The sequence below is a fragment of the Theropithecus gelada genome, chromosome 18, assembly GCF_003255815.1.
Source record: "Theropithecus gelada isolate Dixy chromosome 18, Tgel_1.0, whole genome shotgun sequence".
Classification (NCBI taxonomy): domain Eukaryota; kingdom Metazoa; phylum Chordata; class Mammalia; order Primates; family Cercopithecidae; genus Theropithecus; species Theropithecus gelada.
The window spans coordinates 69058376-69077206 of NC_037686.1; positions in this window are offsets into that span (position 1 = coordinate 69058376).

Consider the following 18831-nt stretch of genomic DNA (forward strand, 5'->3'; position numbering starts at 1 on the left):
GCTCCCTTTATGGCTTGCAGACAGCAGCCTTTTTGTTGGGTCTTCACATGGACTTTCATCCCTCTCTTCCTCTTTTTTATGAGGACAGTAATCCTGCAGGACCAGGATCCCACTCTTATGACCATATTTAACATAATTATCTCCTTCTAGAGCCTGTCTCCAAACACAATCATGTGTGGGTTAAGGTTTCAGCATATGAATTTTGGAGGATACAATTCAGTGCATGGCAGGAGGTGAAGTCCAGTTTCCCAAAGTGGTCTGCACTGACACAGACATCACTGCCAGCCAGCGGGATGAAACTCCCATCTCCTGGAACGCAGCCTTCTCTGACACCACCCTGGCAGGGAATTGGCTGCCTCAGTCCACGTGTCTAGGTTCTCCACCGGACCTTTTCTAGTGGGCGGGGCCACAGTTTTCCTGCAGTGTTTCACTGATGGAGCGGTTATTGTCTAAAAATTCTGTTGTACTTGGCTGCCTCTTTCCTGCTCCTCTGGCAAGACAGCAAGTTTTGTAGGGGCTGCTTTCATCGGAGCATGTTGACTTTTCCAGCTTGCCAGCTTCTTCAGCTGTAAGTCTGACGTATAAGGCAAAAGGAAAACCCAGAGAACCCAAGGTCACTGGTAAGCCAGCCTCCTCTTTCCTGCCTTTCACAGTCTTTTTTTTTTTTTTTTTTTTTTTTTTTTTGAGATAGAGTCTTGCACTTTCGCCCAGGCTGGAGTGTAGTGGTGCGATCTCGGCTCACAGCTAGCTCCGCCTCCCGGATTCACCACATTCCCCTGCCTCAGCTTCCTGTGTAGCTGGGACTACAGGCGCCCGCCACCATGCCTGGCTAATTTCTTGTATTTTTGGTAGAGATGGGGTTTCACTACATTGGCCAAGATGGTCTCAATCTCCTGACCATGTGATCCACCTGCCTCAGCCTCCCAAAGTGCTGGGATTAAAGGCGTGAGTCACCGCACTCGTCCAGTTTATATTTCTTAAAATAACTTTAGAAACATTTGTTTTTAAGTGTATTGGTATAAATACATTTTTTTTTTGAGACGGAGTCTCGCTCTGTTGCCCAGGCTGGAGTGCAGTGGTGTGATCTCAGCTCATTGCAAGCTCCACCTCCTGGGTTCATGCCATTCTCCTGCCTCAGCCTCCCGAGTAGCTGGGACCACAGGCACCCACCACCACACTGGCTAATTTTTTTGTATTTTTAGTAGAGACACAGTTTCACCGTGTTAGCCAGGATGGTCTTGATCTCCTGACCTTCTGATCCTCCCGCCTCGGCCTTCCAAAGTGCTGGGATTACAGGTGTGAGCCACCGCACCCAGCCCACAGTCATCTTACGTGTGTTGTATATATCGTGTCCAGCGGGGTTAGCTGTGCGTAATGAGAGGAAGAGAGAAAACTATATTTACCCCATCTTTCGAGGCACAGAAGTCTCAGTCATTGTTTGTTAAGGAGTTGCAATTAGTTGTTAACATTTACAAATTCTCTCTAACTCTGTTTCTACATTTTCTTAAACAGTCAGAAACACCATTCCCTGAGAGCAGCAGAGGCAAGATCTACGTCTTGTCTACTTCCTTGAAAAGGTCACAGTTACTCTGGTTGCTTCAGTTCCCACCTGAACGTTCATACACACCAGTTACTGGCCCAGCCCTGACGGAGGAGGCTGAGCCAAGCTTGAATGAGGGTCTAGGCTATTGCTGAGCGTGTCAGTCAGTGTTCAATTAGAAAAACAGAACTCCTGGAAGAGACACACAGACACATAGAGATAGAGATAGAGAACTCTGTGTCAAGAATTGCCCTGTGTGATTGTGAGACTGAAAAATAGATCTAAAATCTCACAGGGCAGGTAGTCAGGAAGGGTGGGCCCAGTGCAGGGTGAGCCATGGACACCTTGATGCTATTTGGAGTCCAGAGCAACGAATACCTGAGCCTTCCTGTGCAGGGCTCTGCTGATCACGCCTACCAGCATGCTGAGAAGGATCCAATGGCATCTGCAAAATCCCTTCACAGCAGACCACGATGAGTATTTGGTTGAATAAGCAGCAAAGTGTGTGCATGCTACACAATGGCAGCTCCTCCTGCCTCCTGTCCTCATTCAGCCTAGCTTAGTTGACGTCAATAAACATCACATGGGTGGAGGAACAGGCACATCAAGGGAGGGCTAGTGTCCTGCACACTCACTTCCACATGCTGTCACTCATTTCTCATCATCACAGACATAACAAGCATCATACCAACCTATGCTCATTTTAAAAATTTTTCAAAAGGTATCACTTGCTCCACTCCTAGGTATATACCTAAAAAAATTAAAAACAGGTATCAAACAAGTACAAGGATACACAAGGTCACAGCAGCATTGTTCACAATCACCAAAAAGTAGAAATGACCCAAATGCACACTGATGGATGGATGGGTAAACAAATTGTGGTATATCAATACAATGAAATATTATTCAACCATAAAAAGGAATGGAGTACTGACACATGGTACAACATGAATGAACATTGAAAGCATTATGCCAAGTGAAATAAGTCAGACACAAAAGACCACATGTTGTGTATATGATATTTCCACAATAGGTAAACCTATGGGGACAAAAACAAGACTAATGGTTCTAAGACTAGTGGGTAGGAGGCAAGGAAGACAGGCTGCTGACTGGGTACAAGGTATACTTTTGGGGAGGTTAAAAGGTTTGGGGACTAAATAGGGATGGTGCTTACACAACACTGTGAATGTACTGAATGACACCAAAGTGTGGACTTTTAAATTGTTAATTATATGCTAATTAACATAAATGTATATATTGTAAATGGTATCACTTTAGGAAAATGTGCTCAGAGGAAGAAAGTTCTCCCTGCTGCCCTCTCTGTGAACCTGAAATACCTAATTCAGGCCCAACCTTTCACATACGAGGCTGCTAAATCACCTGCCCCAGGCCAAACAGGTAAGGAGACAGAGACAGGGCAGGGACATCACTCTGAAAAATGACGACTCTTTAAACACTAAAACTGCTTCTCTCTGCTAAATATGGTGAGTGTGTGGTGTTGTTTATATTATTTCTGGGAAAGCACATGTTGTTTTGTTTGTTTGTTTGTTTGTTTGTTTTGAGACAGAGTCTCGCTCTGTCCTCCAGGCTGGAGTGCAGTGGCGCCATCTCAGCTCACTGCAAGCCCCGCCTCCTGGGTTCACGCCATTCTCCTGCCTCAGCCTCCCAAGTAGCTGGGACTACAGGCGTTCGCCACCATGCCGGGCTAATTTTTTGTGGTTTTTTTTTAGTACAGCTGGGGTTTAACTGTGTTAGCCAGGATGGTCTCGATCTCCTGACTTCGTGATCTGCCCGCCTCGGCCTCCCAAAGTGCTGGGATTAGACGCATGAGCCACCGCGCCCAGCCAAGCACATATTTTTAAGAAGAAAATAAATGCCACCACATCTGCCTGCCTAGTCAAATTTCTGCTCATGACAACTTGAGGCTCAAAGGTAAAGAGAAGAAAGCTGGAGATGGAAAATTTGAGATAAGCCTCACAATGTAAAGAAAGGAAGGAAGTCAAGGTAAGCCCCACGAGATAATAAATCCACTACTGTATTCCTCAGAGAGCCCTTTCTCTTGAGTTAAACCTAAACCTCGTCAAGGGGAGCAATGCGCATCTGTGACTTCAGCAATAGTCAATGGCTGTCTCTGATAAGGAAATCCAGTAAGGGATCCAGAGAGTAGAGGAAGAAAAGAGCAGTCACTGCAGGGCAAAAAGCAGAGGCCACCCCACTGCACCCACCCAGATTCCCAAGACATCTGGGGAAGAAGCTGCGAGGCTCAGTCATGGGCCACAAGCACAGAGCACTGTGTTTTGCTGCTGTTCCCATGACTACATTTGCCCCCAGCCTGAAGGGAACAGGATTCCTTCTCAAACTTGCTGCTTTTGTGAAAGTGTTGACTGGCATGCCACCCTCCACACCCCTCCCTGCAGAAGCACAAAGGGAGGTGGGATAGATTCTCAGAAGCAGAGATCAGCACAGAGTGCTGGGGTCCGGGGTGGATCTGGTGGATGTATGAAGGCAGAGGAAGTGAAGGGGCTGCAGGGACAGAGAGTGACTGGACTGGAGCTCAGACTTAGGGGGACCTGTTGCTTCTTGGGGGTTTCAGTTTAAAGCCACACTAAGTGGGGTGACTTAAAGCTCATGGAATTGGTCAGGCTACGGGTTTGGTATTTCCTATCACTTTCCAAACAGGATCGCATGAGGAGGTTTTGTATTTCACAAAGCTCCTTGGAGAGGGGTAGTCTATGCTTTCCTTTGGTAGCACATTCCCAATCTTACTAACACTCCATTTCTGCAGTCATTTTCTGGTTTCACCTTTTTTTAAAATTAGTAATGTTTGTTCGCTTGTTTGTTTGTTGCATTTCTCAAGCTCTTTGGTCATTAAGGGGAAGCTTTGTGGCCATCCTAACCAGTTCACACACTAAAGAGACTATCTCAGGTTACACTCAAAACTACCTACACAACTGTCTTTCATAAAGAATATTCATGCCAATGGTCCATGATAGGGAATCCTTTGAAGTAAGTAGAGGGAAAACTACTTTCTTAACTCTGAGAGAGGAAATTTAGGAAGCTGGTGTTGTATTAACGAAGGATGGATTTCTTCTTTCTACAGTAAGTGTTTATGTACATAGCCTTCAAGTAACAGAAGCAGATATGTAAATAATTGAACTTACGAGACATTATTTACAGAAAAATCTCCGTTCTCTCCAGGATCAAGATATAGAAGAAAAGTTAATTCACTTTCTAGTGTTTACACATAGCAAATGATACCAATTTGAATACTCTTCTAGGTGCTTTACATGTCATCTTTAATTCTCACCGTAATTCTACAACTTAGTCTGTATTGATCTCATTTTACAAAGAGAAAAACAGGCTGACAGCCTGCCCAAGGTCTAACAGCTCATAATTCTTTTCTTAGCCTAACCCTGGACTTGGGTGACACAATACTCTTTGATCGAAGGAAAAATGCACCAGTTAGCTATGCCCCAAATAGGACCACACATCGACAATAGTGTGGATTACTGTATTTGAAAACCCACATTTTACCACTATCACTGATAGATGAGATTTCTCCTTCCACTTCGTCACTTCAGCCTTTCCTAGAGAAAGTCTCTGGGTTTCTATTATTTTCTGTAATTTCTCAAACTGAATGTCTGTTCAAGGCCAGAAAAACCAGGCAACCTGAAGCTAAGTTGCTATCGAGTTTCATTTTACATCTATTTCTTTTGGTTTCCAAACTGGCTGTATAGATTTTCTTCATTTCTATAATTTTATTAAGGAAAGAAGTCATTAATGAAAATAGAGTGAGAAAATATGTAAATTAGTTAAAATGGACAGAAAATTAATATCCATAAAACACAAGGAGTTTCTTCAAATCAATGAGAAAAAGCCAAGCAAAAAGGCAGTGGATATAAATAAGCTTTCCACAAGAGAGAAATCAAATGACACAAAATTTGTGAAAATATGCTCAAACATACCTCTAATCAAGATGAGATCATGAATTCCTCTTCTGTTAATAAAACAGTAGCTTGTGTTAGACTAACTTCCAACAGATAAAAAAATATAAATTTTGAAAAAAATATAAAAATCACCTAATTAGAGATTAATGAAAAGGAGGCACAAAATCCGAGGGAACTTAATATTTTAAACAGGGGCCTGCACAGGGTGAGATGCAGGATTATATGGCTTTTTCCTGAGAGCACACGCTCACCTGGGTGGAATAAAGTTGCTGAGACTCAAGCAGAAAGCCAGCGATTACCGCCTTAAGAAGTCAGAATACAAAATCTGGGAGGGATTACCGCCTTAACAAGTCAGAATGCAGAATTTAGGACCACCAGAGTGTGGAAATTGAAAGAAGAAATCACAGAAAGGATGATAGACAAGTGAGAAGTTCTACTTCCAAACATAAAGTCTGCCCAAAATTTTAGCTAATTTCTGATTTACATATGCACAGGAGAAACTTCAGGTGGATCAGCAGAAAAGATGAGTAAAAGGGAGAGATTTTAGTGGTGACAGAGAAACAGGGTTTGGAGTTTGAGTTCAGTCAGGGTAACTCACTGCTAGAATGTTCTTAAAAAAATATATAAGAAAATCCAATGTCTGCAGTGTAATAGCCAGACTCTCAAGTACGCAATCAAAAATTAGTAGACATGCAACAACAACAACAAAAAGCAACCACAGTCAAGAGAAAAAGCAGACAATCAAAATAACTGACTCCAGCCCAGCGCAGTGGCTCACGCCTGTAATCCCAACACTTTGGGAGGTGGAGGCGGGCGGATTACGAGGTCAGGAGATGGAGATCATCGTGACTAACACGGTGAAACCCCGTTTCTACTAAAAATACAAAAAATTAGCCGGGCGAGGTGGCGCCGCCTGTAGTCCCAGTTACTCAGGAGGCTGAGGCAGGAGAATGGCGGGAACCCGGGAGGCGGAGCTTGCAGTGAGCCGAGATGGCGCCGCTCACTCCAGCCTGGGCGACAGAGCGAGACTCCCTCTCAAAAAAAAAACAAAACTGACTCCAAGATGTCGTATATGTTAAAAATTAGCAGAAAATAACTTAAATCAGATATTATAAATATGTTTAAAACCTTGAAGGAAAATATAGTCATAATCAATGAAAAAATGACAAATACAGCAGAGTAAGAGAAACTATTAGAACAAAACCCAAATGAAAATTATAGAACTGAGAACTCCATTAACTGAAAGAGGGAATATAGTGAAGTAGCACAGGAAAGAATCAGTAAAATTGAAAATGAATGTGCACAATAATACAACCTGAAGAACAGAGAGGGTCAACAAAAAAGCAAATAAATAAAAGGACAGCATCTCACAGACCTAAAGGAGAATATCCAAGTTATAAATTTATACACAGGCCAGGCGCGGTGGCTCACGCCTGTAATCCCAACACTTTGGGAGGCCAAGGCAGGCGCATCCTGAGGTCAGGAGATCAAGATCATCCTGGTTAACGTGGTGAAACCCCGTCTCTACTAAAATACAGAATATTAGCCGGGCGTGGAGGCGCGAGCCTGTTGCGTGCCTGTCATCTCAGCTACTCAGGAGGCTGAGGCAAGGGAATAGCTTGAACCCGGGAGGCAGAGGCTGCAGTGAGCCGAGATCGTGCCACTCCACTCCAGCCTGGTAACAGAGTAAGACTCCGTCTCAAAAATAAACAAACATATAAATAAATAAATAAATAAATAATTTATACACATAATTGGAGTTCCATAAGGGCAAAGCAAAAAAAAAATTAAGAAATAACGTTGAAATGTTTCCAATTCAGTGAAGAATATAAACTTACAGATTCAAGGTTCTCAGTGAAGTCCCAGTAAAAAAAAAAATTTTTTCAAAGAAAAAAGAAAATCTTGAAAATAGCTGAAGGAAAAGACACATTACATACAAGAAAATAACATCAGTGATATTTATCTTCTCACCAGACACAGTGGAGGAAATGGAATTGACATCACTAAAAGTGCTGAAAGAAACTGTAAGCCCAGAATTCTTTGTCAAGTAAAATTATTATTTAAAAATGAACATAAAACAAAAACATTTATTTCTTGTTCTGTATATCTGCATAACAGGTAAATTTTTGTAGTCTGAAGGCAAATGACACCAGGTAGATCTATAAGAAGGAAAGAAGAATACTAAAAGTGGTAGTTGTATAGGTTGCTATCAAAAGTTGTAATTTTCTCAATTTAAGACATATCGCTATTTAAATATTACAGCAATGCATTGTAAAAATAATAACATACATAGTTGTAATATACATATAACAACAATAGCACAAAGGATGGAGGAACTGTTATAAATTTCTTACTAATTATGTGAAATAATATAATATTAACCCTAAGAAGAGCATTATTAAAGATGCAGTGTAATCTCTGCAGCAATCACTAACACATAATGTAAAGTGTAACACATAATGTAAAGTGTAACACATAATATAAAGTACTAACACATAATGTAAAGTGCTAACATAATGTAAAGTGTACCACATAATGTAAAGTACTAACACATAATGTAAAGTACTAACACATAATGCAAAGTGTACCACATAATGTAAAGTACTAACACATAATGTAAAGTGCTAACACATAAGGTAAAGTGCTAACACATAAGGTAAAGTGCTATAGTCAAAAACACAATTAAAGAATTATATTAGAAGCCTAAAAGAATATTTGAATAACCAAAAATAGGAGAGGAAAAGAATAAAGGAATAGTTCAACAAACAAAAAAAGATAAATGAAAACAAAAGAGAAAACCACAAATAGACTATATTAATAATTACATTGAGTGTAGGTTAATTTTCATCCAAGTAAAAGGCAGGGATTCTGAGACTGGATAAAAAATGTAAACCTCAATGATGTGCTAGCTACTAGATTCCTGTAAATATGAATATCAACGTAAAACATAAATATACAGGTTGGAAGTAAAAGGGTGAAATATACATTGTATATATTTTATAAAAATAAGCTGTAATAGCTACATTTTATTTTTAATTTTCGTGGGTACGTAGTAGGTGTATGTATTTAAGAGTACTTGAGAGATTTTGATACAGGCATGCAATGTGTAATAATCACATCAGGGTAAATGGGGTATCCATCAACTCAAGCATTTATCCCTTGTGTTACAAACAATCCAATTATACTTTTAGTTTTTTTAATGTACAATTAAATTATTTTAAATCAGATTATTATATTTTTTCCTATAGAGTTGCTTGAGCTCCATATTCTGTTTATTAATCCTTTCTCAGATGAGTAGTTGGCAAATATTTTCTCCCATTCTGTGGGTTGTCTCTTCACTTTGTTGATTTTTTCCTTTGCTGTGCAGAAACTTTTTAACCTGATGTGATCCCATTTGTCCATTTTTGCTTTGGTTGCCTGTGCTTGTTTGGTATTACTCAAGAAATCTTTGCCCACTCCAATGTCCTGGAGAGTTCCCCCAATGTTTTCTTTTAGTAGTTTCATGGTTTGAGGTCTCATATTTAAGTCTTTAATCCATTATGATTTGATTTCTATATGTGGCGAGAGATAGGGGTCTAGTTTCATTCTGCATATGGATATCCAGTTTTCCCAGCATCATTTATTGAAGAGACTTTTCTTCATACAATGTATGTTCTTAGAATCTTTGTCAGAAATTAGTTCACTGTAAGTGTATGGATTTGTTTCTGGGTTCCATATGTGTCTATTTTGTTCCATTGTTCTGTGTGTCTGTTTTTATGCCAGTACCATATTGTTTTGGTTATTATAGCTCTGTAGTACAATTTCAAGTTAGGTATTGTGATTCTTCCAGTTTTTTTCTTTTCACTTAGGATAGCTTTGGCTATTCTGGGTCTTTTGTGGTTCCATATGCATTTTAGAATTGTATTTTCTATTTCTGTGAAGAATGTCATTGGTATTTTGACAGAGATTGCATCAAATCTATAGATTGCTTTGGGCAGCAGGGTCACTTTAACAATGTTGACCATGTTTAACAATGTTCCAATCCATCAACATGGAACATCTTTCCATGTTTTGATGTCTATTCAATTTCTTCCATCAGTGTTTTATAGTTTTTATTATAGAGATCTTTCACTTCTTTGTCATTATAGAGATCTTTCACTTCTTTGGTTAAGTTAATTCCTAGGTATTTAATTTTATTCATGGCTATTGTAAATGGGATTACTTTTTTATTTCCTTTTCAGATTGTTCACTGTTGACATATAGAAATGTTAGTGGTCTTTGTATGTTGATTTTGTATCCTGAAACTTTACTGAATTTATTTATCAGTTCTAATAGTTGTTTTGTAGAGTCTTTAGACTTTTCCAAATATAAGGTCATATCCTCTGCAAACAAGGATAATTTGATTTCTCCCTTTCCAATTTGGGTGCCCTTTATTTGCCTCTCTTGTCTAATTCCTCTAGCTGGGACTTCCAGTACTATGTTGAATAACAGTGTTGAAAGTGGACATTTTTGTCATGTTCCAGGTCTTAGAGGAAAGGTTTTCAGGTTTTTCCCATTCATTATGACACTAGCTGTGGGTCAGTCATATATGGCTTTCATTATGTTCATGTATGTTCTTTCTATACTGTTTTTGGAGGGTTTTTTTGAATCATGAAGGGATGTTGAATTTTATCAAATGGTTTTTCAGTATCAATTGAAATGATTATATGGTTTCATCCTTCATTCTGTGGATATGATGTATCACATTGATTGATTTGTGTATGTTGAACCACCATTGCATCCCTGGGATAAATTCTGCTTGGCTATGATAAGTGATCTTTTTAATGTATTGTTGAATTTTGTTTGCTATTATTTTGTTGAGAAATTTTGCATCAATATTCATCAGAAACGGGTCCATAGTTTTTTTTTTTTATATGCCTTTGTTCGGTTTGGGTATGAGAGTAATACTGGCCTCATGGAATGAGTTTGGAAGTATTCTATCCTCCTCTACTTTTAAGAATAGTTTGAGTAGGATTAGTATTAGTTCTTCTTTAATTGTTTAGTAGAATTCAGCAATGAAGCCATCAGGTCCCAGGCTGTTGCTTGCTGGGAGACACTTTATTATGACTTTGATATCATTACTTGTTATTGGTCTTTTCAGGTTTTGAATTTCTTCGTGGTTCACTCTTGGTAGGTGGTGTGTGTCTAGGACTTTATCTATTTCTTCTGGATTTTCCAATTTATTGGCATACAGTTGCTCATAATAGCCATTAATCATCCTTTGAATTTCTGCAGTATTGATGGTAATGTCTCATTTTCCATCTCTGATTTTATTTATTTGGGTCTTTTCTCTTTTTTCCTAGTTTGGTGAAAGGTTTGTCAATTTTGTTTATCTTTTCAGAAAACCAACTTTTCATTTTGTTAATCTTTTGTATTATTTTATTCATTTCAATTTTATTTATTTCTACTCTGATGTTTATCATTTATTTTCCTCTACTAACATTGAGTTTGGTTTGCTCTTGCTTTTCTAGTTCTTTAAGATGTATTGCTAGGTTTTGAAGTTTCTCTTTCTTTTTGATATTGGTGCTTATAGCTATAAACTTCCCTCTTAGCACTGTTTTCACTGTATCCCATAGGTTTTGATATGTTGTGTTTCAATTATTATTCATCTCAGAAAATTTTTCAATTTTCTTCTTTATTTCTTCATTGACCCACTGGTCATTCAGGAGTATATTATTTATTTTCTATATGTTTGTATAGTTTCCAAAATTCCTGTCTTTATTTATTTCTGATTTTATTCCATTGTAGTCAGAGAAGATATTTTATATTAGTTCAGTTTTAGTGAATGTTTTGAGACTTGTTTTGTAGCCTAACATATGGTCTATCCTTGAGAATGCTCCATGGGCTGAGGAGAAGAATGTGTTCTGCAACCATTGGATGAAACATTTTGTAAATATTTATTAGATCCATTTTGTCTTTAGTGTAGATTAGGTCCAATGTTTCTTTGTTGATTTTCTGTCTGCATGATCTGTCCAATGCTGCAAATGGAGTGTTGAAGTCTCCAGCTTTTACTGTATTGGGGCCTGTCCCTCTCTTTAGCTCTAATAATATTTGTGCTTATATATCTGGTTGCTCCAGTGTTGAGTGTATATATACTTACAATTGTTATATCCTCTTGCTGAATTAATCCCTTTATCATTTTATAATGACCTTGGTCTCTTTTTATAGTTTTTGTCTTCAAATCTATTTTGTCCAATGTAATTATAGCTGCTCCTGCCCCTTTTTTGGCTTCCATTGGCATGGAATATATTTCTCCATCCCTGTATTTTCAGTCTATGTGTGTCCTTATAGGTAAAGTGTGTTTCTTGTAGGCAATAGATGGTTGACTTTTGCTTTTTTAAACATTCACCCACTCTACATCTTTTGATTGACGAGTTTAGCCTATTTACATTAAATGTTATTATTAATAAGTTAGGACTTACTCTTGCCATTTTGTTGTTTGTTTTCTCATTGTTTTATGGTCTTCCTTCTTTCATTCCTTCTGGTCTTCCTTTTAATGAAGGTGATTTTCACTAGTGGGATGATTTAATCTCTTGCTTTTTATTTTTTGTGTATCTATTGTATGTTTCTTGATTTTGAGGTCACCATGAGGCTAGCAGTTCATACCTTATAACTGATGACAAGTTAACATTGATTGCATGAATAAACAAAGCAAAAAGAACATTAATGAAAACTCTACAATTTAACTTTGTCCTCTTGCTTTTTAACTTTTTGTTGTTTCTACCTATATCTCATTGTACTGTCTATGTTTTGAAAAAAGTTATAGTCATCATTTTTTATTGGTTCATATTTGAGTCTTTCTACTTAAGATAATAGTAGTTTATGTTCCATAATTACTGTGTTACAGTATTCTGTGTTTTTCTGGGTATGTACTATTACCAGTGAGTTTTGTACCTTCAGATGATTTGCTATTATTAGCGTTCAGATAAGTTTTGCACCTTCAGTGAGTTTTGTTCCTTCAGATGATTTGTTATTATTTGTTATTATTTGCTATTATTTGTTATTATTAGTCTCTCAGACTAAAGAACTCTCTTTAGCATTTCTTGTGGGACAGGTCTGGTATTAGTGAAATTCCTCAGCTTTTGTTTGCCTGGGAAAGTCTTTATTTCTCCTCCTGTTTGAAGGATGTTTTCACTGGATAAACTATTCTAAGGTTAAAGGTTTTTCCTTCAGCACTTTAACTATGTCATACCAATCTCTCCTGGTCTCTAAGGTTTACACTGAAAAGTCTGCACCAGGCATGTTCATCCTCCATTGTAATTTATTTCTTTACTCTTGCTCCTTTTGGGTCCCTTCTTTATCTTTGATTTTTGGGAGGTTGATTATTAAAAGGCTTGTGTTAGTCTTCTTTGGGTTAAATCTGCTACATTACTATAAGCTTCTTGTACTTGAATATTGGTACCTTTCTCTAGGCATGGGAATTTCTCTGTTATTATCTCTTTGAATAAGACTTCTACCCCTATCTTTCCCTTCTAATGCCAATAATTTTTGGATTTGCCCTTTTGAGGCTATTTTCTAGATCTTGTAGGCAGGCATGCTTCATTCTTTTTTGTTGTTTCTTTTGTCTCCTCTGACAGTGTATTTTCAAATAGCCTGTCATCAAGCTCACTAATTCTTTCTTCTGATTGATCAATTCTGCTATTAATAGACTCTGATGCATTCTTTAGCATGTCAATTGCATTTTTCAACTCCAGAATTTCTGCTTGATTCTTTTAAATTATTTCAATTACTTTGTTAAACTTATCTGATAAGATTCTGAATTCCTTCTCTGTGTTATCTTGAATTTCTCTGAGTTTCCTCAAAAGAGCTATTTTTGAATTCTCTGAAATATCACATCTCTGTCTCTCCAGGATTGGTCCCTGGTGACTTATTTAGTTCATTTTGTGAGGTGATGTTTTCCTGGATGGTCTTGATGCCTGTGAATGGTCGTCAGTGTCTGGGCATTAAGGAGTAAAGTATTTACTGTCATCCTTGCAGTCTGTTTTGAGCTGCCTGGAGCTGGGTGAGGGATGGCAAAAGCACCCAGGACTATACTGGGTCAGATCTACAGCCAGCACAGTACTGGGTCTCACTTACGGCCTGCAGTAATCTAGGCTCCTCTCTGACCCAGGACAGGTCCAGAAATGCTATCCAAGAGCCACGCCCTGGAATCAGGGTCCCCAGGAGCCCACTTTGTGCTTTATCCCACTGTGGCTGAGTTGCGGCATAAGCTGCAAGGTACTCTTCCCTCTGTTTTTCTCAAGCAGAAGCAGTCACTCCTCATAGCAGCCACAGCTGGGAATCTACTGGATCACACCTGAAGCCAGCATGTTTCAGAGTCTCAACCAAGGCCCATAGTATGTACTACCCAGTTACCACAGCAGATTATTTATTGCCAAAGGGCTCTTTAGTCAGCGGGTGATGAATCCTGCCAGGTGTGGGTCCTTCCCTTCAAGGCAGTGGGTTCCCTTCTGGCCCAGGATATGTCTAGAACTGTCATCTGGGAACTAGGACCTGGAATGGGGGTCTCACAACTCTGCCTGGTGCCCTATCCTAGTGTGTCTGAGCTGGTATCCAAGTTGCAAAACCAAGTCTTTTTTTCTCTTCCCCCTCCTCAAGTGGAGGGAAGGAGTCTCTCCAGGAGCTGCAAGCTGCACTGCCTGGGGTTGGGAGAAGGTGATGCAAGCACTCTCACTGATGCCCCGTCTGGTGTCCCACTAGGTTGTGTGCCCTACACATCTTTTGGCTTTGAGCCCAACACAGCACTAGGAGATGCCGAGGATGTATAGAGGAGAAAGAGGCAAAGAAAAAATACCAATCTGAAATATCCATTGTCTCCAGTTAATCTTTAGTTACAAGAAAATAAACAACACTAATGTTTAAATTAAGGAAGAACAGGGGGAACATAATAAAACAAATCCGAGCAGAGGATAATAGATTATTTGGACAGAATACTCCAAAATTTCTCATCCAAAAGAATTTACCAAGTCAATATATTCAATCAATTCATAGAATCTTCAAATAGGAAGATTCATATGCACAGTTCCAAAGTATTTGTCCTGATATTGTATTATACTGATTTTGTGGCATATTTACTATAGAAATTAAGTTTTCCTCAAGCTAATGGTCAAAATGACTTACATTATTCCAACATAAAGGCCCCAAAAATGTATGTTAGGTGATAAAACCTCAGGCTGGGATAAACACTGTACTGTGTAGAGTCCATAGAAAGTTTATCCATGTAGATTTGAATTTAATTTTCTTTCCCAAAGCAGAGTCTCAGATTAACATTTTTAAGTCTTTAAGTTTCGAATATTGTATATTATGATGATCCACCAATAAATTCTAGTAAATTCAAGGAAGTTAAAAATAAATAAATAATAAAACATAAGGATTAACTCACTATGGAAGACTGAAGTTAAATCAAAGTGTAAATATTTTCTTAGCATGACTTTGATGAAATGACTCTTCTTCTCACCCATAGTATCAAGTGTCAGTGACCTGACTTCACAAGAACAGGAAGTTTGTTCCTAACCCCCCTCAGGGTGCCAGATCTGGTGCCAGCCAGGGTAGAGTACCCCATAGGGGATATAGTTCAAGACAGGAAATACTAAATTAACACCACAGTCCAATTATCCACTTCTTCCTAAGGACACAGACAGTGAATGGTTGAAGCCAATCTGGCTACTGAATTTCTATTCAAATGTCTAAAAGAGAAGTCCTATCATGGAAACATGGAAGCAACAACATGAAGATACCTCCTTTCCTCCTAACACAACCAAAGGAAACACGTTTCCTCTCATTCCTCACCTAGGTGTAAATCCATTGGTTCGAAAAGGGAAAAATAAGGTTTGGCTTGGAGCCTTCAAAGGCGTAAAGTTTAGCTAAGTATTTAAACAACAATATCTTGTTCTGTGTAAACTGAGATGATGAGAGAGCCTGCAGTGGCCTTTGTGTTTGTTTTGATAGTTACTTTTAGTCCCACTCTATCAGATTGTGCTAGGAAATATTTCAGAAGTCTCAGAATCAAAAACTGAAATTCAAACACGTGATGGCGGGGGGGTAAGCATGGTTCATTTTTGCTTACGTTTTTGGGAACAGCTGATCTAGTTGCTGAGAAAAATGGGCAAAGAAAACCCACCAAAACATACTTTGAAAGGTGGGAGTTCCACAAGCTATCTCCCAGCCAGGAAAATGCAACCTAGTGCCCAGAGCGAAAAGGGAGCTGGGCTAAACCTAAGGAAAAATGAAGCAAAATAGCAACAAAGTCGGGTCAGCCCAAAGGAGATGAAATGTTCTCTTCAGTCTTGTAGTTGTCTCACATTTATTTCCACAGGAATCTCTGTTTCTCAGAAATACTGTGACTTTGGATGTCTTCTTTCAGGACAGAGTTGGGTGGTGCAGTTCACTGACCAGCTCATATATAAGTGGCAAGGAACATGCCCTCTGGAATGGGCTGGAAGTTGAGGAAAAGGCTCAGTGGTCAGAGCAAGGCATCCAAAGGGCAGGGCTGAGGACCTCAGAAGTCATCACAGGCCACCAGAGGGATATCATGGTGTCCCAGTAGGTATGGATCCCACAGTGGTGGAGACTGGGGCAGCAAGTGGTCCTCAGAATGTCCAGTCCAGGTGGCACGTGGCTTCTTCCTGGGCCAGGAGCCCTGGATGCTCCACTCAAGTGTGTCCAGCTCACAGCTGGAAAAATCATCTCCCAGAATGTCCTTCCACGCTCCACATAAGACTCGACCCCTCTACATTGCAAAGCCACATGCCCTCTCTTGATCTGATCTGTTCAAACCAATATTGAGTTGACTGTGGGTTTCAGTTCCTTCCAAGACACTGCCATGAGCCCAATATTTTAGCCCTTGGGAAAGACATGTTCCTGGCTCACACATACGACCTTACATACACACCACCCCACAGACTCACTGTACATACACACATGGCCCAGGCTCTTGGCATACTGGCATAGATCTTCGGCGCATTTTTCCAAAGGAGTGACCTGACCTCAGGAAGTACTTGGTATCCAGAGAATATTTCCAGAAACTCTATCAGCAGGAAGCAGGGCGCAACCCCTAGAGTGCAGTAAAGGACAGGACAGTGTAGAGTGACTGGTACTGCAGCAATGATAGATGCTTCCAGTATATTGCATGGGCTAGAAGCTAAAAAAAGGCCATCCCCTAGACTTGTGTGCAGCTAGCAATCCAGTTGCAATTTAGGTTCTGCACTCAAAGTCCCCTCCCTCAGGGGACCTGAATTTGAGATGCATTAACCAGTACAGACTGCTTACAGCATCTGTTTCACTGATGCAGGTTTTAATAGGTCCACGTGGCTCTGGGGCCAAAGGTTTCGAGAGTGGTCTCCCATCATCCGATGGCAGTTAGGATACCGTGTCCTAGTGAAACAGTGGTGGTGGGGACTTTCTGGTCTGCAGACTGTGAGTGTGGAGATGTGGCCCTGAAGAAAGGATGGGGGCAGCAGCTCCCCAGTGGAAGCCAGGGTACCCTTGCTGAGTCCCACTCTACTGGTCAGGGAGCCAAGCTGTGTCTGCTTCTCCAGCCTTCCAACAGTTCTGTGAACATCTAAGCCCCTGTGTGGAACCAACATCTGCTTGGCACCTAGGAGGCATTTATTGCTGTCATCTGAACATCATAAATAATAATAAATACTTACTGGCACAGTAGTTGATGACACAAATGATGCAGGCGACTGCACTCAAGGCTTGCCACTGGGGCTTGGTCATCTGACCACATTGCATTGGTGACGTGGGATGCTGGAGCCTATGGCCCCGTGTGGAGATGCAGTCATGCTAGTATCACCTGCCATCACCTGGGATGTGTCTATCTGGTGAAGGACGGCTGTCACAGCAACACGTCAAGGCCCAGGGAACAGGCACTTTGGAGATGCTTGGCTGCTTCTCTCCACACTGAAGAATTGAAAGAAAAGAAACAAAAGGCTGAGAGCTTTACCTCCTTGGCTCACTCACGGACACAAAGTGGTTTTACGATGGCTCTAAGTTTTCTCCACAGCCCCTGGATGCTTCAGCACAGGCTCACATTCACAGCACGGCCCAACGGCCTCCACAGAAGTCGAATTGTTGGTTGGGAAAGAGTGGGACCCAGTCATGGGGTTGGTGACATTTGGTAGCACTGGTGTAAGTCCAGTTTCACAGAACACCAGGACATCACAGAGCCTCCCACGCCTAGTGATGCTGACACCGGTGCCTGACATGTGATTGATGGAGATCCTGCCCTGTGCCACCATCATGGGTACAAATACAGATAAAACACCACAGTCTCTAATCTCCCAGATGTATCACCTACAAGGAGAACTGGATGTGCTTGTAGAGAAACAGAAACAAAGCGCTGTTGGAAATCACAGCCGTTAACCAATTTGGGCTGATGTGGGGGTTGGGTTTGGGATTTGGAGACCGTACTACTGAGGAGGGTTTTCATAAACACAGTAATATTCGTTCCAGCTTTTGAAAGTGAGCAAGGAATTCTCAGGTTAGTGGATGGAAAAACATCTGAGTACAGAACAGAATGACATTTTTGGAGAATGGCACATACTTCAATACAGCTGGATCCCAAATTTCCCTGGGAAGGTCAGAAGGAAATTAGTCTAAAAAGCAGGCCAAGAGTGGTAGTTCACGCCCGTAATCCCAGCGCTCTGGGAGGCCAAGCTGGGTGGATCACCTGAGGTCAAGAGTTCGAGACCAGCCTGGCCAACACAGTGAAACCCCAGCTCTACTGAAAATACAAAACTTAGCCGGGCATGGTGATGCACAACTGTAATCCCAGCTACTCAGGAAGCTGAGGCAGGAGAATCACTTGAACCCAGGAGATGGAGGTTGCAGTGAGCCGAGATCATGCCACTGCCCTCCAGCCTGGGCCACAGAGCGAGACTCCATCTCAAAAAAAAAAAAAAAATTTAATCCAAAAAATAAAAATAAAAAGCAGGCTAATGTCTTACTAATGACATTTTTGCTTTACAAACAAGTCGGGATTCATCCTGTAGTTAAAGTGGAGCTAGAAAAGTCCTCATTAGGGTAATAAGATGATGAGATTTCAATTGCAGATAAGTTGTTCTCCTATGATGCGGAGGAGACAAGTTGAGCCTGGCTCCAGACAGGCAGTCAGCAGACTGTTCACAGGAGAAATGGAATGATGCTGGCCTGAACCCCCAGACTTCTAGGCCGAAGGAAGGGAGCTGCCCAGGTACATGCCTCTGCAATGCAGGGGTGGGGGCAGGGGCGGAGAGCGCAAAGGAATCTAACTGCTCAGTTCCTTCTTCCCCGCCCCTTCTTCAGGGGCTGAGGTCACCATTTAGATCCAAAAGGTCTATGTCA